Raw genomic sequence first — 24,498 nt, forward strand, 5'->3', positions numbered from 1 at the left:
TCCAAGTAGAACCGACCACCCCCTACACTCCTCTTAAGCTCCAAGATCTTTCAGGATGCATATATGGACCATCCCAGGCACTGAACCAGTTCCTGCCTATCCTTCATTCCTGGCTTCTGAATGGGGCTTCCAGAGAGCCAGAACCGGGACTGTTTGCACAAAGGCCTTGGCGCCCAGAGCCTGCGGTGCCGTTCTGCTGCCTTCCGGCAGAGGGCGCTGTGGGCGTGCACTGCCTTCCAGGTCTGGGCCTGCAGAGACATTTGGGGAAAGAGGAGCGCCGCGGCAGGGATGAAGGGAGGCTTCAGAAGCTATTCCTGTCCCCTGTCAACAGCCTTTTTTCCCTGCTAAAAATGGGTGATTCGTGATGGCTAGGAAGCCCACTGAAAGGCTGTGCCGGCCACGTACTCACCCGTGAGTCCAGGCCCTGGGCTCGCTCCCCTGGAACTGGAAAGGAGGTGACCACTTGGGCCTTCCCTGCTCTGCCCACTCCTCCTCCTGGTCACCCTATGAGTACCCCTCCTTCTCCAGACTCAGTGAGAGCCCACCTCCTTCAGGAAGCCTTCCCAGGCCGCCTCCAGGCAGCAGCTTCCTACGGGATATTTACTAGTGTAAATGTTTGTGTGTTCTGTCTCCCCCATCAGACTGGGAGCTCCCCACCATACCTGCTGGTCTCTCCCAGGGCAGGACTATGTAGCCCTCATCAGATCGGAGGCTCCTCAGGGGCACAGACCTTATCTCCTCCATCTGACCACGGGTTTTCCAAATAGGGTCTGGCTCCTCCATCAGACTGTGCTCTCTGAGGCAACTCTTGCACAGTTCTGGGGACACCTGTCTCAGGACTCTGTGGGCAGACAGTAACAGTCTGAAGACAGCGTTCCCCCTTTCCCCCACGGGGACATCTGTGATGCTCCCAAGTCCCCTGAGCTTTGCACCGGGAGGGAGAAAGATGGGTTGGATCAGAGGAAAGATCGCCACTCCGGGAAAGAATAGAAAGCAGGCAGGCGAACCTCGAGAAGGATTGAAGACAGCAAACCCCCTGTTTGCACCACACACTGGCCCAGATGCTGCAGGTTCCCCCCATTCCATACGGGCTGCAACCCAGGATGTGTCCCTCATCACCGCATGTCAAAAACAAGGGCAGTCTATTCGAGAACTGTGGCTGGTGCCCCCTAGTGACTGGGTGACACAATAACACAACAGCCTTCCCCTGGGCGACAGGCTAGGGCTGCACAGTAAAGGACCACAAATCGGGAAATGCCACGTCTCTTGTTTTGGAGGCTAGAAGTCCAAGATCAAGGTGTGGGCAGGGCTGGTTCCTTCTGAGCACTGCGGGGAACGGGTCTGGTTCATGCCTCTCTCCCAGCTGCTGGGGCTTTCGTGGCTTGTGGCAGCCAACCCCAGTTTTCACATGGCCTTTGCTCTGGGACGCAACTGTCTCCAAATTCACCCTTTATCCAAGGACCCCAGTCATATTGCATCAGGGCCCACCACAACGACCTCGTTTTAATTTTATTACCTCTGGAAAGATTGTATTTCCGAATATGATCACCTTCTGAGTACTAGGGGTTCAGAGTTCAACATAGGAATTTGAGGGGTGGGGGACACAAGTGCACCCACAAGGCTGCACTCATAGGGCTGATGGTCTAATGGAGAGAGACAGACAAGAAACACAAAATCAAGGAAATGTACATTAAGGCAAAAAGTGACGAGGCAGAAAAATGAAGCAATATCAGGAGAAATGGAGCGTCAAGGAGGGGAGGATGCTCTCCGAGGGTCGACAGAGATGACCTTTGGACAGATGACAGAGGAGCAGAGACTGGATTCCAAGTGTCCCCCAAGCAAGACGTTCATGTCCTTGCCATGTTTTCTCGACCAAGTTGGACATTTATCAAGAGCCCAGTGGGCAGCCCACCTCCTCCAGGAAGTCTTCCTTGACCTGTACCCTCAGGGCCGGCTGGACCTCTCCCACACTCCTTTGTACTCCAGGTTACAGCTGTTACCAGCACTTTCCAGGTGTGGTATTTCAGGGTTGTGTGTCTCCCCATCAGACTACAAGCAATCTGAGAGCAGATACTGGGCTTGTAGATGCTCCATACATATAAGCTGAAGTGCTCGCTTAGAGGGTGAGCCAGTCTCCTCTCTTTAATAAAAAGGATCAGAAGTTTTAAATTGGGGAGTCCTAAATGTCAGCCATATTCTAAGATCGTTCCAGCAATGTCTCTCATGGGCTCCTCACAACTCGATGAAGTACCCTTTTGGTGTTTCCAGTGAGAACACTCCAGGTCACAGATACTCATTAATCTGCTCAAGGTCCCCCAGCCAGAAACTGGTGGGGTAGGATCCAAACCCACGTCCGGCAACCTGAGGGCCAGTTCTCACTGCCCCACTGGTTCCCTCACCCCACATCTCCTGGATGCTGGGCCACGCAGGAGCAGGGAGCATTTGCTACAAGTTTTTCATGTTCTCCTGCGCTACTGAGCTCAGCTGCTGGGACCACAGGCTCGCTGTCCCTCTTGCCCCCTAAGTCCCCTCCTCTCCACCCTACCCCCCAGAAGGCAAGCACAGCTGCATATTTCCCATCCCTCCCCAGAAGGCAGCAGAGGACCAGGAGTCTCCAGGCACAGGACGGGAATGGGTAACAAGTCCTCCTCCTGCATAACACGTCCACAGAGCTTTGCCTCTTCTCTGCTGTTTGTCCCAATCACCCCCGCCACTCCGGCCCCAAGGAAGCGAAGCAGCAGATGGCCCTGGCCCATGTGACCCAGGTCCCAGCTGCTTCTCCTACTGTGGCCAGTCTTGAGCTGTCAGGGCTTGAACGGGTGCTCAGAATCCTCCAAATGCCCACTTTGCCCCATAATACAGATGGAGATATTGAGTCCCAAGGAGGGATGTGGCCTGGACCACTCAGGTTCCCCCAGGCCTACCCTTGTTGGGTCTCAAGAGCCTACATTATGGCTACTCTAAGAGAAGGTCTTCCGAAAGGCTCCTGGGGACACAGGTGTGTGGGTAAGGACGTTCCCACAAGCTAGACCCTGAAGCGGCAGAGTCAAGTCCTAGGGCAGGAGAGAGCACTAGGTGCTCTAGGGGGAGCAGAAGGCCGGGCACACAGAAAATGAACGTTGCCACCCTCCCCACTTTGTGATAAAAACCCAGCCGCCCTGATGCTGAAATAAGGAAAAGGGGACAGGTACCTTCCACAGCTCACCTACCCTCTCCCCCAGCTGCCCTGCCGTGAAGGCCCAGGTCTTTCCAGGACACAGACTCTGGGTCTCAGGTGCCCCATCTGGCAAATGAGGGTGGATAACTCCCAGGCAGTGACTTTACCATCTTGGTTCCAGACTTCAGAACATTCCAGAACATCCATAGGTGGGGATGCCCATGAGGTTGTATCCACTCTCCTGAAGACAAGGACTCTTCCCTTGGGCCACAAGGCCCCAGCATGCATGGCCACAGCTGGTCCACGGGTGGAGACATGAGCTCTGGGAGTCTGGGGAACCTGCAGAGCACCACCGATCCCACGGATCCACCGGATACCATTCCAGAAAGTTCCACAGCCACCACAACACTGTCCCTCAAGACCAGAGGCTTGATGAAATTACAACCACTATCAGGGAGTGTTTGGCCCTGAGTGGTGGAAAACACAACTCCATCCAGCGTTGGCCTGTCACCATCCCCCGCCCCCCTCAGCGCTGTTCAAAGGAAGAAATGTGCTTGGCCCCATGCAGCTCAGAGGGGGACCCACAGGGCTGCTAAGCTGCCAGCCTGAAGTCAGTTTTTACTGAGGGCTCTGGGGCGGGGATGCCTGGGGAGCTGGGGGGCTGGGCTCAATTCCCTGGTTGTTTTTTGTTTTTCTTAAAGATTTTATTTATTTATTTGACAGAGAGAGAGAAAGATAACAAGCAGGCAGCAAGTCAGGCAGAGGTGGGGGGAAAGCAGGCTCCCTGCTGAGCAGAGAGCCCGATGTGGGCTCCATTCCAGGACCCTGAGATCACGACCTGAGCTGAAGGCGGAGGCTTAACCCACTGAGCCACCCAGGCGCCCCTCCCTGGGTTTTCTCAAGCTGCAATTCCCAACCAGCAGAGAACGTTCAGGGTAACACCAACAAGGCCTGGGAGTGGGCAGACACTGTACCGACATCACCAGTAATAAAATGAATCAGTGTCCCCAGGCTAGCCCCTCCCGCGAGGAGGACCGCCGCCTGGGAAGGGCTGCGCTAATACGGAGAGGTGGGTGCTCCCAGGCCAGGGAGGCAGCCCTCGGGAAGAAACCAGCTCGCCAGCGCCCTCTCCCGGCTGTCTCCTGCAGCCTCCACGCCGCCTCTGTTCTTCCCCAGCTGTATTTGCCGAGGTCCCTCTTTATCTGCTTCTCGCTCCCAACTGTCGCCCACAACTGCCTTTGTCTCCTCTCTCCAGGGGCGCCCAGCCGGGGTGTCTCTCGGTCTATTTTCCCCGCCCCCCTCCCCACTCCGTCCAGCCACCCCCCCGCCCCCGCGCGCCCTGCCTCCAAACCCGGCGAAGCCACATCTGTCCTTAACCCAAAATCCTTCCAATTAAACCGCTCCCTCCGGCTCCGGCGGCTGCTGCTGACGTCGGGAGAATCGGGCGAGACGAAGCCCCAGCCTACGCGCTGGGGTTGGGGGAGGCGACGGCCCCCTCCCGGGGCCCCGCGGTCGTCCGTCTGTCCGCCCACGGCCAGGCGAGCCGCGCGGAGGCCCAAGCGTCCGGAGTCCAAAACTCACTTCCGCCAGGCCTTGCGCTCGGGGTCCTCCCCCACCACCCGCTCCAAGACACCCCCATCTGCGTCCCCTCCCCCGCCCCTCCCCCCTGAGATCCCCGATCTTTCCTAGACCTCCACCTGAGTCCCCCTGCCCGGCCTCCCGCTCTCGGGATCCCCCACCTGCTCGAAGACACCCACCCCCCAGCCCCCCCGTCTTCCCTGCTCGGGGAAGCTGAGTTCCTTGTGCTCATAGTCCCCCGCCCGCTCCAAGACTCGCATCGCGCTCCAGGCGTGAGCTTCGCGACCCCGGACCCGCGCTCCCGCCTCCCCACCTCCCGACTGCGCACTCCCAGCACCCTCTGCGCACTGGCCTCTCTCCGCGCCCGCACCCAGCGGTCAGCAGCACTCCCGGCACCCTCCCTCCCCCCCCACCCCCGCCAGCGCGTTCCGGCCTCAGTTTCCCCTCTCCAAGCGGCGCCGACTCTGCAGCCAGGAAGACGTCGCCGTGGGAACCGGGACGGGGCACATTAAGAACGATTAGCCCACGCACAGCTGAAAGCGACACCTTAATAAATAGTAGTCTGACCCGCATGTAAATAAATATTGGAACGCATTAGGCGGGCAGGAGGCGCGCCTTTTGGCCCACAAGCTGCTTCCAAGACCTCGGGAGATTGGCTGGAACCTCGGCTGCAGGAGATCCCCGCACCCCAGGGCCTCAGCCCCTGCGGCGCTGAGCAGGGAGGGGTGGAAGCCCAAGCTCAGGAAGGGAGGCCAAGGGAGAGAGAAGAGATTGGAGACACAAAAAGCCCTGGGGAGAGAGAAAGTGAGCGTGGGGGCAGGGAGGGACAGGGATAAACCCCAAGAGGGGAGTGTGGACAGAGAGGAGAGGAAAAAGCAGAATCTGGTGCCCCAGGATAGAGAGGGGAGAGCTCCCTCCCTCCTGCTGACCGGCTTCCTTCCTTGGATTCTCCTCCTTACCTCCCTAGTCTCTTAATCCTGGGGGACCCCAGGCTCAGACACAGGCCTCTTCCTGTCTGTCCCCACTTACTCACTAGAAGAGTGCATTTAATCTAGATGTTTTAAATGTCATCCGTGCACAGGTGGGGGAGGGGGCTTCCACGGGCACCGCCCCAGCCATACTTGTCTCCTCTGAACCCCAGACTAGCACCCCTCTCCCATGGCCAAGACCTTAACACAAGGGAGCACCTGCCCTCCTCAGAAACCTGAGTCCCCCTTGGCTTTCCCATTTGCTAAGTGGCAACTCCCTCCTTCCAGCTGCTGAATCCAAAAACCTGGGTGTCATCCTGGATACCTCTCTCCTCGCCTATGAGGGAATCTTGTCCTCTCCACCTTGAAAATATTTCTGGAATTCTTCCACTCTTCCCTGCTCCCTGGCCAAGCCCCCACCATCTGATTGTTGCAACTGCCCCCCCCCCCCGCTCTCCCCAACCCTGCCCCCATCGTCTCTCTCTCTCTCTCTGTGGACAGAGTAGCCACACAAAAACACGAGTCAGATAAGGCCACTCCTCTGCTCAGATGTTTCGTTCAGAGGAACACTGCCAGCCTTAAATGGCTCACCAGACCTCAGCAACCTTCCCTCACCGGCTCCCTCCCAGTGCTGATCACCTACCTCCCCCACCCCCCACTTGCTCACACTCGCTGCTGCCTCTTCCTGGAACATTCTCTCCCCACATACCATCAGAGGTTAACCCATCACCTCCTTCAAGTCTTTGTTCAAGTGTACCATTCCCCATTAGCCAACTCTGGCTGTCCCATTAGAACTATGAATTTCTCTAACCTCTCCCTCCCCTTCATCCCGCCTATCAGTCTGCCTTCTATTTCTTCACAGTGCTCAACCTCTTCTAAGAGCATAACTTACCCATTCATTCTTTATCTCTCTCTCTCCCAAATGGACACTGAGTTCCAAGAAAGCATGGCTTTTGTCCAACCGCCCTCCCCGCTGCCACAACACCGCTGTATCTTTAGTACCTAGAATAGGGTAGGAGCATAAAAAAAGTCTCAAAAATAATTGAAGGGAGGGAAGAGGAGCAGGTGGTTGGTTGGAGGCAATGAAGAGGAATGACAGAATAAAAGAGGAGGGAACAGCCCAGGCAGATATAGGGTTGCTCGGGCAAGCATTAACCGGATGGGGAGCATGTAGCTGGACTAGAGCTGGAGTGGCCCTGGGACTGTCATGTGTGAGCCATTCTTCGCCAGCCGGTGCCCAGGCTGGAGGAGTACCTGGTGGGGGTGCAGCAGTCCCATCTCAGGTCAACCCCCCCCCAACCCTAGGGCAGGGAGCACCAGCACCCCCTCCAGCCCCAGCTGGGTGTTGGACCCTGGGGCCGCGGGTGGTGCTGCATGGGCAGGCCCCTAGTAACAGCCACAGTAATTACTGGTTGTATGTGATTAGGGGATAATTATGCTTAATAAGTCCAAAAGTAATTACCATGCAGGCTGCTTGCTGCTTTGGAAAACAGAGGTCCCTGGTGAGCAGGAGCCAGGGAATGGAGAAGGGGGAGAGTGGGCTTCCCAGAACATCAGAGGCACTGGTTCGTTTCTCCAGCAGGTGCCTGAGTCCTCTCAGTGGCATTCCCACCAGGGGCTTGCTCACCTCCGACGATGAGACAGCTCCTTCCATCATTGGATATCCACATATACAATTTCAGCTACTTCTGCCCGTACCATAACCTCTGTGCTCTCATTGAACATCTTAGCATATGCACAAACAGAGAACTAAAGTACCATTTGGAAAAGGAGTAAAGTGCACCATCACATGCATTGCCACGGACTGATTTATTGGCTCACAGCACTACTAACATAGGGGGTCCTATTAGTCCCACCGCCCAGATGAAGAAATGGACCCTCACAGAGGTCAAGCTCAGAGCAATGGAGAAGAGCAGAGTCTGGGTTCACATTTCAGTCTCTCTGATGCCAAAGTCTATATTCCCAGCATGTAAGCTCTGCTCCTTCTCCCTGAGGCCACACAGAACCAGTCCAATTCACCCTCCCAGAAACTAACCCAGATCCCCAGGACTCTAGTCGTTTTTACTCTAGACAGAAGCAGTGGCTGGACTCTGCACCTGCCCAGGAGATCATGTGGTACAATGAAAAGGACATCAGTTTCTTTCCATTGGTTCTGCTGCCAACTAACCCTGTGGCCCTGAGCAAGTCGTTGGATGCCCTTGGGCCTCCATGTTCTCATCTATGCAAATGAGGTAAAGGGGCCCCCAGTTTGTGACTCTGGATTCTCTCCCCTCCACCCAACCCTAAGACCTGAGCTGCTCTAGGCCCACAGTGGCCCAAGGCCTCAACACCCACGGCCGGGGAAATCTCAGTGACCTTCTCCAACCCCCGGGACAGCTTCCTTTCTTCCTCTGGACTGGACTTCCCTTTAGAGTTAGCTCAAGAAGATGCTTTAGAGGGGATCAGTGACCAATACCCTGACCGGACACACAACCCTACCCTTCCACAACCCAAACATCTACTTTCTTTTTTTTTTAAGATTTTATTTATTTACTTGACAGACATAGATCAAAGGCAGGCAGAGAGGCAGGCAGAGAGGCAGGCAGAGGTTGGGGGGAAGGTTCCCGCTGAGCAGAGAGTCTGATGTGGGACTCAATCCCAGGACCCTGGGACCATGACCTGAGCTGAAGGCAGAGGCTTTAACCCACTGAGCCACCAGATGCCCCAAAACATCATGCTTAGAACTCAATTTCCAGGGGAAGGGGAGAGAAGTGGAAGTGTGCAGTCCACGAAGAATATCACATTAACATGCAAATGTCCTCCTTAAGTTTGCTGCCATCATCTGGGTAGATTCATTTGTATGATTAGAATAACTTGAGGTTACTTAAAGGATGACACCTTGATGTCCATTTTCTCCCATATCTCTACACCAACCCTGCTAAGGCATGGTTAGAGCTGTCCTCATTTCACACATTCAGCAACTGAGGCCCAGGGAGTGAAAGCAACTTGTCCAAGATCACATGGCTAGCAAAAGCAGAACCAGACTTTGAACCCAAGTCTGACTCTGAGCCTTTAATTGTGATCACTACTCTATACCTCCTCACAGCCTCAAAGCCAGCTTCTCTGGCATCTGGAAGTTAGATAAGAAGTAATGAGGGCTTAAAGGGTCAGATCCACCCTCCCCACAGCATTAGAGCCCGTGGGGGTCGTTAGAGGCTGGGGAAGCTGTCTCGCCCCATCCTGCTGGCATCTTTCTTGGTAGAATGTCTAATGCAACCATTTCTCTACTGACCGTCCTCAGGGTCCCAGAAGGAAAGAGAAGCATCTAAAAGAGAAAATACCACAATAGAGACATCTCACTGATTCCTGGAGCATTGCAATGTGGAGACAGAGAACACAGAAACATAATTAAAACTGCTCTAGCACCCTAAACTGCCAGGCCTGCAGGCCGAAGGAAAGAATGGAGTGGACTTCATATGGAATCGGGAGGCAGTATGCACCCTCAAGCTCCAAGTGTGGGAAAAAATGGCTGTAAACAAGATAGAAGAGCCAACCACCCATAAAATCTGCCCCATTAATAGAAAACATATAAAAATTTTTTTCTCTGTGAGAGTATCAAAATTACAAACTGCTTTCAGAAAATAATATCCCTGAAAAACACTGATCCATGGAGAAGCAGACTAGGGCTGGGACACACAAATGCTCCCTAAGGCTGTGGGGTCCCCAACCACCCCTCGGAAGATTTCCAAACATGAGGAGGCTGACCCCTGGCCCCAGGAGATCCTGATGGAGCAAATAAGGTGCAAGACCTGGGAATCACAGTATTGGTGGACTCTCCCCAGGAGATGCAGCGGTATTTCCAGCCGGGTCTGGGGCCGAGAGACCACAACCCCAAATGCCAGACACGGTTCAGCACCAGGGACAGGGGCACATGCACAGGAGCTTGCAAAAGTGGCAATCACTATGCCCATGTGGGGAGTTAAGCAATTTTACTCTTACTCTTTTCCATGGGGAGAGAAGAGTGGGAACTTCTTACCCCTTCCTTTGTGGTTGGGAGGAAAGCATATGCTCTTCATGGCCGCGGTGACCCAAGCTTTGCAGGACATGAAAAGTCAATGTGGAGCAGGGTGGAGACTCACACCAGTCTCAAAGATGAGGGTTGCCCACCCCCCACCCCCCCCCCGCCCCAGTAAAGGACTTCCTGCTTTTACTTGGCAATGAGGGAGAAGCAAGAGGGAAGTGGAAGAGTCCTGGACTGGGAGTCCTGTGCATTAGTCTTGAGTCTCTCCCTTGGGCAAGCCACCTTCTCTCTCTGGGCCTGACAGCATCATTGCCTGGGCTCTGTGGCTGACAGAATAAGGCTGAGGTTTGACCCTAGATCTTTTTGTTGACTCAGATAATGCTTTCTACCTCGACCTCACTCATCATGATCTCCAAACAGTGAATAATCCCAAACCAGTGTTTCTCAAAGTGTGACCCTCCAAAGTGGGCGTGTTCCAAAGGACAGGTGTTTCGTGGCTCCAAAGAAGGAAGGAGAAATACGATAGAAAAAACAAGTTTGAGAATCACAAAGGTAAACAAGGTCAAGGCAGCCTCTCTGCTGTAGGACTTCTGGGCCCTCTAATGCACTATTGAGTGTTATTTCCAAGATGGTGAGCAAGAAGTACTCAGTGTTTCTCAAATGTCCTTCCATGGAACACCTATAGGAACAGCTAATGGTTTTATAAATACACACACCACATATATAGCCCTTCTCACATGCCAGGAGCTATTCTAAGATCTTCCCATTTTAGGGCACTTAACTTCACAACAATCTATGAAGCAGATACTCTTACTATGACCATTTTTGCAGAAAGAGAAACTGAGGCACAGATGGGATTTCATACTTGCCCAGTCACATGGCTGGTGTGCTCCAGAGGCTGCACTTTAGCTGCGTCCCTGGACCGCAGCTCCCACCTTGAGGACCTGGAGTTCACAGGCCACAGTCTGGGAAATGCTGTCCCCACATGCAAGTCTATTTAGCCTTGGATTTTAGCAATAGATTTTCCTTTCCACTTTTGTTTGCTTTGGACTGCTGTTTACATTCCCTGAGCAAACCGTGGCAGGCCTGGGTGATGACTGGGAGGCAAGAAGAGCCTGTATGGTTAAACGTATGTGTGTCTGTGTGTGTATGTGTAAAGTTCAGGTTGGCCTGCTGTCGGGGGTGCTGAGAACTGTTGCATTTCCAGTCACCTGGTGGTGGAACAGGAGACAGGAGAGAATGGAAGGAGACGAGAGAAAGGGGCAGGGGAAGAAGAAGGAAGGGGGAGAGAGAAGGAAGAAAGCAAGGGTGTGGGGGGTGGGGGATAGGCTGGGGAAGAGGGAACAGAGCAGGGAGCAGGGAAGAGGGGAGCAGAGGAAGAACTCAGGATGGTGGGAAGTTGTGAACCACCTCCCCTCAGTCCCCAGACCCTGGGGTCTTCTGCCCTACCTTCCTCTCAGGGCCTCACTTACCCCCACCCTCCTCCGTGAGGGCACCTCCCTTCTCTGTAGGCTCAGCCCAGGTGAGTCCCCCTCCCGCCATGCATAAGGGCTCTGGGGACACCTGGGGGGGGGCAGGATTTGGAGCTGGTCCTGCCTGCCTTGGGATCCCCAGGACTGTGTCTTGGGATCCCCTCCATCCCTGGAACCCCATTCTGGGTCTAGCTCTCTCTCTCAGGACACTTTTCTGCATTGTTTCTCCAGGACAAACCGACACCTGTCACTCACCAACACTCCTGTCCCTCCCTGGAATTTCAAATGGGCCTGACACAGTTTCTCTCCAGCGGCCCTTCCCTGCTTCTGTGGTTCATCTGCTCTAGGACTCAGCTGTGTTTCTCATATTCTGTTTTTTTAAAAAAAAGAATTGAAACATGGGTCCTTCTTCTCTTGCCATGGGTAACATCAACACCAAACTGGAACATCATTGGTGACAGTCCCTGCTCCAGGCCCAGCCCTGGGGCTTCCTTGAAGGCATCAGGGTGATGTCATCCCACAGGCCTGAGATACCAGTGGACTCTGGCCCCATCCAGGTCAGCCCCCACCCAGCCTTAGGTCTCTCCCAGCCCAAACCCTACTCCCAGCCCGTCTGGGAAAACATTTGGGTTAATGTTGCCATGGTAACCATAATACCAGCGGTTCTCATTCATTAGGTTCAGGGTGTAGAATTACATGGCCTGGAATCACAAAATAAGAAACATCTAGCATCACGGGAAGAACAACAGCCTGGGCTCACCTCTGGCCATGGCGAAGTTGCTATCAGGCAGAGGGACCCCCAAGTTACCTGTCCTTGCTGGGACCCCACCTGTCACACACACACATGCTTGTGTGAATGTGGGGAGGGCTGGATGAGATGATCCCCAAAATCCCTGAATTGCTGGATGCCACCAGGAGCTAAGTGACTACATGAAGATCCCCCCGCAACCACCCAAACAACTACCCACCAGCTCCACGGAGAGAATGGAGAAACGGTCAGAGGAGTATCAGCAAAACCTCTGTTTTAGGTCTCCCTCCCACGGCCGGAAATCAGGAACACCTTAGTCCAAAGGAAGCCAGCCTCCTTCAGGAGTTGGCCTCCCTTGGAAAGAAACCACCCTCCCTGGGCCAGACTGCCTGGAGCCCCAGTCCCTTTCCCATCTACCTGCCCCTGGAAGCAGCCCCTCCTTTGGTCTAATCATTTCCCTTCCAGAGATCTAGGCTCAGGCAATCACCTGAAGTCAGGAGGAAGCTTGAGCTCAAAGAAGTGCATCCATGTTGCTTATAACATGGAAAACTTGGGAGTCCGTGTTTTGGCTATGAAGGAGTGGCTAAGGAAGTTGGGGCACATGTCCCCAACCAGAATACTGCGACAATCATTAACAATTATAGTTACTGGGACTTGTTTCTCACCTAGGAAATTGCTTATGCTCTGGTGCTAAGTAGGAAAAACAAGCTGCCAAGTGGTCTGTGCTGTATGGTTTGTTTTTTGTTTTTGTTTTTGCTTTTGTTTTTGTTTTTAGAGCATAGGAAAAAAAATAAAACCTTGGCTCAGGATAAATTGTCTTCTTTTTTGAACCTTACTTTCCAAATCTTTACAGCTAGCATGTATTATTATATTCTAGGAAGATTAACTCATCATTTTTTTTAAGTGAGCCTTGACAGGTAGGCAACAGGGTTTGACAGTCCTTGGTTCGAATCTTGACTCTGACATTTTGTCCTCATGGGCTTGATGATTTCCTTAACCTGTCTGTGCTGTGGTTTCCTCAAACAGGGATGGGGATGATGTCTAGTTTGAAGATAAGATAAGAAAGGGCCTCTAGAATACCCAGCACAGCCTGGCAGAGTGGGTACCCAGTAAACAGCATCTAGTAGCTGGACTCCCTGTGGCCATCGTCATATACCTGGGCTGGCTCAGTCCTCAGCCCCTTTTCAGATTCTTGGCCTCTGTCCCTTAGCCTACAGTTGTAACTCTCTCCTGCTCTCTCAGCCCAGGTCCAGCTCCCTTTGGTGAGTCTGTCCCCTGCCCCAAGCACAACCCCATGCCAAGAGCCCAGTAGCCCCACATCGTGCTCAAAGAGTTGCCCAAAGGATTCCTCCAGGATGCCCAGCTCACTGTGCACACTCTTCCCACGCCCCTTCCATCACTCTGAGCCCCCCACCCCAGCCAAGGACACTCCAGCCCCAGGGGCTGCTCCTTTCCATAGTCTTTGTCACCTTCCCTGAGTCCTCTGGGGGAGACACAGTCAGGCCTGAGTCAGCCTGTGTACCCTAAAGCCCTGCCCCGGGGGATAGGAGCATCTTTCGATGAATCAGCCGGTGGCAGCAGCCCCACTCACCGGGCCTGGTGACAGACATGTTTTACCTCTGATAATTCCACCATTTCTGGCGCCTAAGAGTCAGGGAGAGATGGAGCAGAGCAGGCAAGAGAACCGTGAATATTTCGTGGGAGCCAGAAGCAAGGGAAGCTCTCTGTGGAGTGACAGGCAAGGGAGAAGGGACAGGCTCCGAGGTGTCAGTGCTGAGCAGGGGGTGGGGGCCTGGGAGCACAGCCCTGAAACCCATCTTCCCCATCATCTCTCGTCTTTCCCATTTCCTTTCCTCCTCCCTTCCTCTCCTTCTGTGTTCGTGTTTCCCCCTCCCTCTTTTCCTCCTCATTAATTCATTCCTATTTTTAATTCTTCTCCATCTATTTGTTCAACTGTCCTCCCTTCTGCTCTCCCACTCTGTGCTGAGTCCTGTGCTGGGCACTGGGGACATGGATGAAAGAGACACAGCTTAGGTCCTCGGTGCACACACCCTGACCTTCATAACCCCTTCACTCCAGAGACTCCAGAGCTCCCGCCAGAGAAACCAGGGCTAACCAGCCCTCTGGGGTACCTGGGAAGGCTTCCCTGAGGAGGTGTTCCCCATGCAGAAGGATGAGGCCTTCGTCCAGGGCACAAGGGAGGGCAAGGCAAGGACTGCGGGCCCAGAGGCCAACAGTGGGCCAAAGTCAGAGTGTCACAGTGTGGCCAGATGCTGAGAATATGGTGCCTCTTGATTTCCTGTGACCAGGCACTTTGCTAAGTGCTCTCCCTGTACAGAGAGGAAACTGAGGCTCGGAGAGTTGCATGACTTGCCTAACATCACACCACCAGTAAGTGGCAAAGCTAGGACTTGAATCCATACCTGGGTAGCTCTAAAGGCCATCACCTTGCTCCTTGACCGTGATAAGCCTCATTTCAATGGTTCTCAGAGGTGCAGGCCACTCCCGACAGGAGACCCATGAGGCCCATCCCTGCAAGCTCAGGACACACGTGGTACTTCTCTGCTGCCCACAAAGGCAAGGAGCCTCTGTCCTGTGAGCATGAGGCCTCAAGCTGTCCTGTAAAACCAGGAAGAAATCAGGACAGGCCTTTCCCCTGGCCCCTTTCCCATCTCTCCAGGAGAGGTCTGGCTGAGCGAGCCCAAATGGTTCTGAGGACAGCGCTCTCCCCAACGCCCTAGCACCATATTCACACTGGGCATCTGTCCCTGGCTTCTACAGGACCCAGCTGCTGGGGGCGGTGGGTGGACAACACAGCAGTCTCCCAGCCCCGCCCTGGGCCTCCCGAAATCACAAGGTTGCCGGTGGTGAGAACCAGAACACGTAGGGAGGTCATTACCACCAAAGGCCTGTGGGTGGCAGTGCTGAGTACCACCAGCCAGGAGCCGGACTGACCCTGAACCACCACCTCCCTCTAAATGCAAATAGCAACTCCCACTTCCTCATTGCCTGGGACTCCTTTTTAGCTCAGCAAACGGTGGGGCAACCTGGGGAAATGGAAAGACTGAGGGGCAGAGTCCTTGGCCTGGGTCCCAGCTATGGGACCTCACCTCTGAGAACCTAGGTTTCCTCATGTGCAGGAGGCTGACAGTGATATCCCCCCAGTACCAGGGAAAGTAAGTATTCATAATACCTACATGAAATAACACCAATTAAGCACCAGTGCTTTAGCTGCATTTCATTCATTCATTCATTCATTCACTCATTGATTTTGTTCAGCAAATAGGCACATAGTGCCTATGTATGCCGGGCACCGAGTAAGGCACAGGGATGAGAGTTGAATACTCAAGACTAAGAATGACAAGGTCCCTCTTTCAATAGACTGCACGTGTTTGGGGCTGCCAAGAGTGGAGTGCCAAAAAGTATAAAACTGGGTCACAGAATTGCAAATGACTGGGAAGCTACCTGAGACAGGTGATTGTGGATGAATGGCAAGAAGGAGCCAGTCATGTAAAGACCAGGAGAGACATTGTGCAGAGGGAAGAGCATATGCAAAGGCCCTGAGGGCTCAGAGATCTCCCATCACCTCCCTCAACACCTGCAAGCTGTGTTCACATCTCCTGGTGACCCCTCAGAGCCCCTCCAAGAATGTCTGGGAAAGCTAGTGCCCCACTGTGGGATTCTTGGAACTGGCACTGCTCAGGACTGTCCCCACAGAACTACCTCATCTCCCCTCTCCCCGGTGCCTTCTCTCCCCGCTCTGTCTCTGTCCATTTTCTCTTTCTCCTCTCCCTTTGCATCCATACTCCATCTCTCTCCATCTCCTCTCCTAGTTCACATTCTTCCCTGTCTCCATCCCACCGTCTTCTTCCTATCTCATCTAGATTGACTAGTTGGTTGGTTGGTTGGTTGGTTGGTTGGTTGGTTGACTAACTTCTCTCTCTTCTGGTTCCTGGCAGACTTTTAGGAATACATGAAACTCGAGGTCAACAATGATCCAGTCCAGGGGTCTCAGGTGGTCAGGTGGTCAGGCTCAGTCCAGGAACCGATGTCTGTATTCCCAAAGGAAGACAACTGCCCCGACTGACCCACCATCAGAAGACCTCCTACCAAGAGTGCTTCTCTCCAGAAGGCTGTAGATAAACCCTGTGATGGGAGACAGTGAGGTGTGTTCCCCAGCAAGTGTCATAGGGCAACATCCCACCTTCATGTGGCTGATTGAAAACCAAACTATTGGCTTCCGGGAGTCCCTAGGGGACAGCCAGTTCAGACCACCTGGGCAGTTTATTGGAAATAGAGATCCCTAGACTCAACCAAGAATTACTGAAGTGAATTTTCCAGGGCTGCAGCCCCAGGATTTATATTTTTAATAAGATTGCTGGGGATTTTGACAGAAAGTGGGAACTGAAGAAGCCAACCAAGGTGAGATCTGCAGAGAGGGGAGTTCTCTCCCTCTTGAGTTAGCCATTCACCACCTCCTACCACGTGCCAGGCAGTGTGCTCAGAGTGGGTACTCATGGGTGGAAACGGACAGAGTGCCTGCCCTGTAGAGGTCATTCTGCCAGGATCCTGACCTAAACCCTAATGCTCCTAGTAGGACCCATGCAATCGGCCCATCTACCACTGGACCACTCATGCCAGCTGCACTGGCCCTCATCTGGCTCCTTGAACACTCTGCATTCTTCCTATCACCCAGCATTTTCCATGCAGCTCTATTCCATTTGCCTGGAACTCACCCCTATCCCCACGCACACCCCATCTCTGCCTCATTAAATTCTCTCATCTGCCAGAAACATTGGGAGTAAAATGGCTGAGAATCTGGATTACAGAGCCAGAGGGCCTGGGTTCAAATCTCCATACCGCTACTTACCAGCTGTATATATCAGATTCTACTCAATCTTCCCATGCCTCAGTTTCCTGGTATGAAAAATAATGGTCATTACTTCTTCGAGGAAGCCTCGACTCCTAAAACCAATTCCAGTTCCCTGTTAATAACTTCTCTTAACCGTCCCCATCTCTTCTGGGTAGAGATTAAAGTATTTGTAATAAGGTTTCTGTTTGTAAAACTATTGGAGTCATGTCTGTCTTCTCCACAAGAGCAAGGACCACTTCTACTTTGTCCTCACCACTGGTCCCGCACAATGCCTGGCACTTCATGGGAGGTACAAGAATCTGTTGTATGAGCAAACCAAAGAATCAAGCGTTGCCCCCCTCAAACCAGACCATTTCACCTCTTCCCTGAAATCAACATCAAGCATGAGTCACAGTCAGAGGAACATTTGTCTTATACCCAGAAATCATAAGAAGGCAAGTTGAAGGCTTTCTCTAGTCTCTTGAGAGAATGCCAAAAGTGGGGGTTATAATCTTTGCTCAGACCAAACATCTTTAAATCCCTCCAACTCTGCCTCTGGGCTGCTCTAGCCTCTCAGGAAAAGGGGACAGTCTGCTACTCTAGGCCAGAAGCCCAGACTGAAATGCTGCTGGTCATCTTTCTCATGGAGGGATCTAAAGACCATACCATGTACTCTGGAACCTTCCTTCTCTAGGGGAAGAATTCCCTGGCCAGCCATGGGACATACAAACCCCTGAAGGACTGATGGACAAAGAGCTCTCAGTTCCCCACTCCAGGCCCAACCAGCCAGTCTTGAGGTCCCCTTGGAAGGGACTTGGAGGTCCTTCCTCCACCATTTACTATAAACCAGCAATGAGGAAAGACAGTCTTAGTGTGGGTGCCTTTCATCACCTTTCATTCTTGATAAACATAGAGTCCATACAGTCCTCACAGAATGTCTGTGCTGTCAGGGAGTTGACAAAAAGGAAATATACTCTGAGCCTTCAGGAAGTTTCTTCCCCTCTCTGAGTTTTCATTTCCCCATCCATGAGAGGCTGCTAGACTCCCTTCCAGCTGGAAACCAACCCAGGGTTCAGGTACATCTAAAACAGCAAAAGGAATTGGTCCAGGGCTTTAAGGCATGGAATTAGAAAGAGCCAAGTCTTCCCTGGAGACTTCCTGGGGCAGTCATAAAGACAAGAAGGCTCTTAAGTGACCAAAAAGCCCAGGTCAGCTTTTATCAAAATGTATATGGTATAAGAGTGCCTCTAGGTGTGGGTCTGAATCACACATAACATTTCTTTCCCATCACCCTCAGTCTGCCTAAGACACATTTGCATCTAATCTCCCTCAGAGGGCTGTAAAGGCACCCACGGTCAAGAAGCACACACATTTTTGTGTCCCTGGTAATGCGGGGCACCATACCATGTGTGCTAATGGAAAATCATTAAGTGTCTGCTGAGATGAGTTTTTTTTTATTTTTTATGGCTTCATAGCCTACTGGCTGTGTGCTTAACCTCTCTGAGCTTCAGTTTTCTTACCTGAAGGAAGAAACTAAACAATATACATACCTATGAGGTCATTCTGAGAATTAAATAAAATTATGCATGTAAGATGCTAAGCTCTATGTCACCACAGAGAAAGCTCTCAAAAATGTTAATAATTAATAGTATTAATTATGGTAGTAAGATGGTAATGATGGTGATAATGGTGGTGAGGATGGTGGTGATGGTGGTGTGGTGGTGTTGACAGTGATAAAGTTGTGATGATGATGGTGATGATGGTGATGATATTGGTGGTGATGCTGGTGGTGATGGTGATAATGGTGGTGATGGTGATGATGCTGGTGGTGATAGTGGTGATGACAGTGATGTAACGGTGGTAATGGTGGTGATGTTGTTGGTAAGGATGGTGGTAGTGGTGGTGATGATGGTGGTAGTGATGGTAGTGATAGTGGTGGTGATGGTGGTGGTGATGATGGTTGTGGCAATGATGGTGCTTGTGATGGTGGTGATGGTGGTCATGATGTTGGTGATGTCGGTGGTGAGGATGATGGTGGTAATGGTGATGGTAGTGGTGGTCGTGATTATAGTGGTGGTGGTGGTGGTGATGGTGGCCGTGATGTTGGTAATGATGTTGTTGTTGGTGGTGGTGGTGATGTTGGTGGCAATGGTGATAATGTTGATGGTGATGATGATGACGGTGGTGATGGTGGTGGCGGTGATGTTGGTGGCAATGGTGATAATATTGATGGTGATATTGGTGGTGGTGGCAGTGGCATTGGCAGTGGTGAAAACAGTAATGGTGCTGATGGTGGTGCTGATGATAAAGATAATGATACTGTGATGGTGATGACAGCTCTGCCTAGGTCAGCTCAGGTTAGTCCAGAATCACCGCCCTCTGGTCCTTTGAGTCCAGACAATACTTGGCAAAGCAAGGCACTTGAAACCCCGACAAGTCCTTCTGGCCTTAGGTACTGCCACAGAGGCCGTAGCAGAAAGTACACACCCACACTCAGTAAGAGGTTGGGATGTTTCATATGGCATGTTCTGCCAACAAAAGGTGAATGTAATAATTTTGAAAGTAATATTTGCGCACTTGAGCTACCGAACAGCCATTTAACACAGTGCTCAGCAGGGAAGGCAAGACACACGGGCAATAAGGAATCTGTATCCATTACACCCTAGAGGGCGGCTGACGCCGGTGGGTCGGGAGCCGAATTCCATTTGTCTGGGAAAGGGCTACCTATGGAAATAAACCACAGACATTTGTTGAGCATCTACCGTGTGCTGTGTACAGGCTGGGCTCTACAAAGGGGTACCACTGAGTATGAAACCCAGCTGTTACCCTGAAAATCTAGGTATGGAGAAAGGAAGCACAATACATAGAATAGCGATGCTATCATCTGTCCATCCATTCAACAAAAGCACTAAATACCTAGCTTGTATCAGGCCTGTGGCATGTACTGGGAATACTCAAATAAAAGAAGGCTCTGTTCTCAAGGAGCTCCCAGCTTGGAAGAAAGACAGATGAATAAACAAATACTCACAAAAAAGCAGGCTCCAACGGATACAATGGCCATCACTCACACAAGGCTCGCTATGTGCCTGGCACTGGACAAAGCATTTTACTTCTGTCATATTTAATTAATCTTACCATGAGCCTGTGAAGGTGGAACCATTAGGATCCCCACCTTACAGAGGAGCAGCCCCATGGCCACATAGGGTAAGTCATTGGCCCTAAGTCACACAGTTCCTAAGTGGAGGAATCAGAATTGGAGCCTGGCCTTGGGACTCTTGGGGACCCTCCTGGTCCAGGAGATAGGGGGCCAATGCTCCTTGGAGGACCAGGCAGGGGTTCAGAGGAGGCCCCTGAGCCGGGCCATGAAGGAAGAGGAGGAGTATGCCAAGAGCTGGGATGCAGAGGGCAGGCGGGGTGTGAGCAGATCAAGGCATTCTAGAAGTAGCCACAGAGGGAACCACACATGCAGGTGAGAACACATGTGGCATTCTCAGGGGACAAAGAGAAGAACCAGGAGCTAGATGGAAAGTTCCTACAGGGGAAGGGGGAGTTGAGATTGCTAAGTGAGGGGTAGGGGTCTGATGCAGACCACTGGACTGAGAGCTGAACTATTGGGAGTCTCAGCCTGTGCTGAGCTCTGCAGGCCTGCTGGGCAGTACAAGAGCCAGGAGTGACTTCTTGACCTCCAGGCACCTGGTCCTTAAGAAAGCCAAATCCTTCCCGGGCACCGATTAAAATTCCACTTTCAAATACAGCTCATGTGGTAGAAAGAGCACAAGCCTGGGCTAGAATTCCACCTCCAACCCATGCTATCTGTGCAACTTGGGGCAGGTGCTCCAACTTTTCTGAGACTCGGTTTTCTCACCTATAAAATGGGCTGATTTATACCTACCTCACTTTTGTGAGAAGCAGGACAGTGTTAAGAAAGAAGGAAGAAAGGAAGGGAGGAAGGGAGAGAAGGAGGAGGAAGCAAGGCAGGTGGGCAGGCAGGCAGACTAGACTAAGAGCTGACATCCAGTAGTTCCTAAATAATAAATCTTTACTTTCTCTCCACTTCCTTCCCTTTTGGTTTCCCCCATTCCTAGAGAGCATGGAAAGTACAGAGCCTCAATGTTCTGATTGTCCTGATTTCAAATATTCTGTTCTCTTGTCCCCACACATCATCAAACATCCCCAAGATCCTAAAGTTTCTGCATCCAACATGTCTTCCAGAACGTGCAGCCCTCCTAGAACTATCCTGGAAATCCTCTGTGGGTGCTGGTTTGGGGTTCAGAAAATACCTTCCCCATATAGGGAGGGCGCAGGTTTAACACAGGTAACATGGGAAGACACTTATCACATTCCCCAATGTTCTGTCTACCTTGAATTAGAAATCAGTCTGCAGTACTAAGGACAGATGAGGCTGGTTGCTTCTGGAAGGCGCTGGATGCAGAGGAAACCTTGATGTGTCCCCTTAACCTGAGGCTGGGGCCTGGGAGGACACCACACCTCTTTCCACCCCTTCCCGGAGCTCCACATGCTTCTACCAACTGCCATGAAGATGCCTCAGAGGCGATGCACACTCTACCTGACCCCCACGCTCAGCTCCTGCTCTTCATCCCCAAACCTGCCCCCACCTGCAGCCCCATGTTTACCACTTCAGTCCATGGCTCCAAGGCAGTCCAGATAGCCAGAGGTCATTGCCAGCATCCCTCCCCCTACTGGTCTCCTCCTCAACTGTCACAAGCCTGTGCTGCCGCCCCAAGGTCTCACAGCCTCCCCTCCTCTGCATCTCCATCCTTGTGACCTAAGCCAAGCCCTAGCCTTCTCTCAGGACAATATGCCCCTCCTGTCTGGTAACCTGGGGATCCTGTGCTCACCCCACCCATTCATCACACCACAGTCCAGCCTTGCAAAATGCAAACCTGCTTCTGTCACTTCCTGGCTTGATGGTTCCCACTGCTCTTAGAATAAAGGCACCAGTGGGGGACCTGGGTGCCTCAGTCATTAAGCAACTGGCTTCAGCTCAGGTCATGATCCCGGGTTCCTGGGATGGAGTCCGGCATCAGGCTCCCTGCTCAGTAGGAAGCTTGCTACTCCCTCTCTCACTCACCCTGCTTGAATCCCCTCTCTTACTGTGTCTCTATCAAATAAATAAATAAAAATTTAAAAAAAAAAAAAAAGGAATAAAGGCACCATTGCTTCTTATTTTTTTTTTTTTGGCACCATTGCTTTATTCAAGCCCAAGGCAGGGCTCGAACCCAGGATCCTGAGATCATGACCTGAGCCAAAGGCAGAGACTTAACCCACTGAGCCACCCAGACTCCCTGGCACCACTGCTTTAAAGACAATTTTCCCTAATGGGTCAGAAAGACCCCAAATTGGCTGACCCCACCTTCTTATCTATTCTTACAACCCCTCACTCAGATACCGTACCTTCCTCTCCCTTCTGCACACTTGCTCTGCTCCTTCCCACCCCAGGGCCTTCGCACATGTTTTCTTTTCTTCCTGGAAGGCTCTTCTAGCCTCTCTTTACCTAACTAGCATCGTATATCTAACATCTCAGTTGGAAGACTCTTCCTCCAGGAAGTCCTCTGTGACTTTTCAGACTAATTCTGGGTTCCCACAAAGCACCACACGTCTCTATGGGGCATTTATCACAGTTGCAATTGTACATCGATTTGTGTGGTCATTTGATTAATGCCAGTCTCACTGGGACTCCCCAGAGGCAGGCCTCGTGGCTGGTTTTATTGATTCCAGAACAGAGGGCACTGGTATATTGTGAGCACACAATGAATAAAATCAAATGAATGAATGCATGCGTGAATGAATGACTTACTTCTTCGGGTGCACACCCTCTACTCCCTGACCTTCTGCAAACCCTAGACTTCTACAAAGTCAGGTGGAGACAATGAGAGGAAAAATGACTTGTCAAGTCACAGAGCAAGTACACAGCTGAGCCAGGACCAGGAGAATCCAGGCTTCCTGAATGCGACACCCTTGCCACCTGCTGACTTGGGAGTCCAAGCTCCAGAGTGGGGGGATGGGGAGGGGGTGTGGGGAAGACTGCCTAAGAGGGCCAAAGAAGGGAAGAATTTTATAGGCCTGGTTTCTGCACACCTGGGCTCTAATCCAGGCTGCAATCACCCTGGCGAGAAAAATGTGTTTTTCCCATGTTATGCTGGGCCCTGCCGACACCACATGCAAATGTATGCAAATTATGTGCAAACACAGTCTCTGGCTTGGATGAGAGAAACCAAAAGCCTGGTACCAGGGGGAGCCATCTGAGATCAGACCAAGCTGGCCAGCCCTTCTGGCCATAAAGGCCATAAAACTCTGACGCAAGCCTTTGGGCCACACAAGTGAGCGGGGGCATTAGCAGGTGGGAGCATTTCCCCCAGATAATCCCCACTCCTGGCCTCCCGTCAGCCCTGGGGGACTTGGGTGCTGGGAACTTCGGGCTGTTTTTCTAGGAATGGGGTCGTCCCCTGCCCACCCATCCTTAGCACAGCTGTAAGAAGGGTCTGTTCTGAAGGGAGCACCCTTTGGAGTCCATAGTGGTTCCTCGTGGCTTCACTCTGGTGTCCTGCAAAACACAGCCCAGGGCCCACCTTCAGAAACAGAACTTGCAGGTCCAAAAGGGTCCTCAGCTTCCGCCTAGCTGATGCCTTTCTGTCCCTCGACACTCAGCTCTAGGATCCCCTGTGAAACATCTTCCCCTGCCCCTCACTGTCCCCAGCTGGCATGGACCTCCACCCTCCTTGTGTCTCCCTGGATGCCATCCAGCAGCACATAGCCCTCCCCCTCCCCGGGGAAGCTCGCTCCATAAGGATCTGTCTCTCCCACTGCACCGGGGCGGCCTGGGGAGGACACGACCTAAAGTGGGGGGCAATGTGCTGAGTGAATGACTGAAAGTGAGTGATGGGGAAGAGGGAGAGAAGAAAGGGAGCCTCACTGATCTCTTCAGGAAAATCCTAGAAGGTCTGAGAGCGCCAGTGAGGCAGGAAACTGTGGGCTGGGTGGGTCTGGCCTCCTGCCCCAAGGGGCCACTGAGACCTGGCCCTGCCTGGGCTGACACCTTCCATGGCTCCCCCTTCGCCCCATCCGAGCATCAGCCTAATCAGCTGTCGGCGTAGGTCCTCCCGTCCTCCGTCCAGAAAGTGAGCTGTTCCTTGAAACCTCACAGCCTGTGATTAGATCTATGGCAGCTTTCTAAGCGGCTCAGTGGTTCCCATGGCAACCCAACTGGTACCCAACTGGCAGTGGGCCACCTGGAGCAGAGGGAGGGAGGAGGGAGACAGGTGTGGGGCGTTGCCTGAGGCAGGGAGAGGAAGAGGGAGCTCCAGACAGGATGGAGACCGAAGGAGAGGCCTGGGAAGAGGGAAGGGCCCAAGTCACAGGGACCCGGGGGTGAGTGGGGGTGAGCTGGGGAGGCCGCGGGACCCAGGAGTGGTCAGACAGCATGGGGGGAAGCCGAGGGAGGTGGGGGCGATGAGAAGGTAGGACTTGAAGGGATCTGGGAAGGGGTTGGGGGAGGGGGGCCTGGGTGAGAAGGACAGAAAGCCAGGGGGGATGACAGAAAACAGAGAGAGCCTGAGTGGGCTGAGGAAAAAGCAGGAAACCAGAATACTGCACGTTGGGGAAGCTAAGGCAGAAAATGGCCCCCGATTGGCCGGCACCGGCACATACCTTACATAAGGAAGGAAAGAGAGGGACACGGCCACTGCCCACCAGGTCCCTCTGT

General features: G+C 52.6%; 1 long non-coding RNA gene across 2 annotated transcripts in view; it reads right to left on the reverse strand.

The window, feature by feature from the left end:
• LOC131809507 (uncharacterized) overlaps window positions 1–24,498 on the reverse strand; it is a 58,346-nt gene that overhangs the window by 1,694 nt on the left and 32,154 nt on the right. Inside the window, exon 3 of one of the 2 annotated variants that reach the window (XR_009345215.1) lies at window positions 6,380–6,705. The exons of the other annotated variant lie outside the window; for it this stretch is intronic. This is a non-coding gene — a long non-coding RNA (uncharacterized LOC131809507). Of the gene's footprint in view, window positions 1–6,379; window positions 6,706–24,498 lie in introns of those variants that run through there. 2 annotated transcript variants of the gene reach the window in all.

The sequence above is a fragment of the Mustela lutreola genome, chromosome 10 (assembly GCF_030435805.1).
Source record: "Mustela lutreola isolate mMusLut2 chromosome 10, mMusLut2.pri, whole genome shotgun sequence".
NCBI lineage: Eukaryota > Metazoa > Chordata > Mammalia > Carnivora > Mustelidae > Mustela > Mustela lutreola.